Source organism: Pteropus alecto, unplaced genomic scaffold (genome assembly GCF_000325575.1).
Source record: "Pteropus alecto unplaced genomic scaffold, ASM32557v1 scaffold8, whole genome shotgun sequence".
NCBI classification, from domain to species: domain Eukaryota; kingdom Metazoa; phylum Chordata; class Mammalia; order Chiroptera; family Pteropodidae; genus Pteropus; species Pteropus alecto.
The window spans coordinates 12,821,031-12,823,203 of NW_006494609.1; the positions used below are offsets into that span (position 1 = coordinate 12,821,031).

A 2,173-nucleotide genomic window follows, 5' to 3' on the forward strand; every position below is an offset into this window, starting at 1 on the left:
ACATGATGCTAATCCAAAGGGCCAATTAGACTGAGTAATTAGAATCACCATGCTAGGATTAAAAGGGACGCTCAAGGCCAGCTAGTCCAAGCCCTTTATTTTACAAATAGGGATTACAGGAAAAATCTATCAGACCAAATTGGCCAGTTGCCTGATTGCATTGACTGGCTGTTCTGTTGAAAGGACCAGTCATTTATTCCAAATAATTAGCCCACTTATTCTAGCCCTCATACAGGCACTGCCAAAGGAAGCCATGCAACACAGGTTCCAAACCCGGACCCGTCTTCTAAAGAAGTGAGAAAGCTCCAGGAAATGATTGATGTCGGCCTCGATCTCACTCTGAGAGACGTGTTGCCCGGTGAACCAGGCAGGTGGCCATTCCTAAGACAACGGACATTAGCAATGTAGTGGTAATTATGCCTTTACGTGATGAGTGATGGCTGGACCTTCCCTGTGTAATGTCTCCGAGCACCACAGAACCCATACTGAGCTCTTGTGGTATCAGTAGTATCTCCCAAAGGCAGCTGAGCAGGCTCCGTGGCCTGTGGCCTTTGGCTCTTCTCAATGCGACTGAACCCACTTTTCAGTGCATCCCCATGAGGTCTCAATGGCTACTGCCATTTCTTTTTTAATAAAGAAAAAAGGATTTGTCTTTATTTTTTTTCTTTCATTTTAATGTATGCCTTTTATTTCTTTTTTTTTTTTTTTATTACATGTATTGGGGTGACATTGGTTAATAAAATAATACAGGTCTCAAGAACATGATTCTATAATATATCGTCTACATATTGCATGTTCACCACTCAAAGTCAAGCCTCCTTCGACCCCCGTTCCCCTTCTCCACCCTCTCCGGTAACCACCACACTGTAGTCTGTGTTTATGAGTTTTTGTTTGTCTTGTTTGTTCGTTTGTTGCTTTCGGTATTATATCCCACATATGAGTGAAATCATTTGGTTCTTGACTTTTTCCATCTGACTTACCTTTAACATAGAATTCCAAACATTGCTAAAGGGCATCGTAGCAACCCCCACAGTGTGGTTTAGGGGCCTTTGATTTTTCCTTCTAGGCGACTCTCCCCCACAGCTTGCTCTAGGATACTATTGGAGTTCCTGCGACTTTGTTTTTAGATGTTTCTTTCCTTTCTGCCTTAGGCCAGAGAATTCTGTAGCTTTCTCCTTAAGACTAAGGGTAAATATTTACCTTAGCCAGTCACTGTCACCCAACGAAGACTGTCACTAGGGTGCGCTAGCAAACAGCAGGATAACCACCCTTCTGCATCCTCCTATATCAGCTGTTCCCCCACCACCACCCCCACCCCGAATTTGGGATTCTGCCTGTGCAATGCTTTACTGTTCTTCGGCTGTCCTAAAGTGAGTCAGCTACAGAATAAACCAGCACTTAATCTTTCGTGGTGATCAGTTTCCCGATTATATTTCTAGTAGAGTTGACACTATGTTAAATCAGAGCAACCATCAACTCTTGTTAATATACCTTGTGAAAGGATCGAGCATCCTTCCCTATCACTCCTGGAGTATTACCAAAAAGGTCGTGACAAGCTTCCACCCTTTTAAGGCGTGCACTCGTCACGATGGTCTGTGTAAGCTCTGGAAACTGGAGCTTAGAAGGGACTGGCCTAATTGGAGTCAGCACTGAGAATTATAAGAGACCCCTGTCTATGGCGACCTCAGGACAAAGGAAATACAGGTCGGTAATCAGTGTGAAAAGGGAATGAAAATAGTGCCATGTCTGTGACCGTGGAGGTCATGCCCTTACTGGATAAGAAAAGAGAAGGTCGAATGCTAGTTTGTGCTAAGTGTTCACAGTCCATGGTGGCTAATAAGAATAAATAAAAATTATAAGCAGTTTTGTATGAAATTTACTGGAGTAATGTTGGTTAATAAAATTATACAGCTTTCAAATGTGCGATTCAATTATATACCATACACACACACACACACACACACACACATATATGTACATCTATATATATATAGTATCATGTGTTTACCACTCAATATAAACAATTTTTTACTCTCATATTCCCAGGGCTCTGCTCTTTGTGCCCGAGATTGACAGATTGACAGATCGAATTGAGTGAAATTAGAGGGCAGGGGTCGTCGCCAGTGTCCTCTAACAGAGTTCCCCAGACAGCCCCGGGTTAGCACAGAGCGCT

The 2,173-nt window shown here is 42.9% G+C and overlaps 1 protein-coding gene across 2 annotated transcripts in view; it reads right to left on the reverse strand.

The window, feature by feature from the left end:
• KCNK10 (potassium two pore domain channel subfamily K member 10) overlaps positions 1-2,173 on the reverse strand; it is a 113,533-nt gene that overhangs the window by 3,749 nt on the left and 107,611 nt on the right. The window lies entirely within an intron of this gene.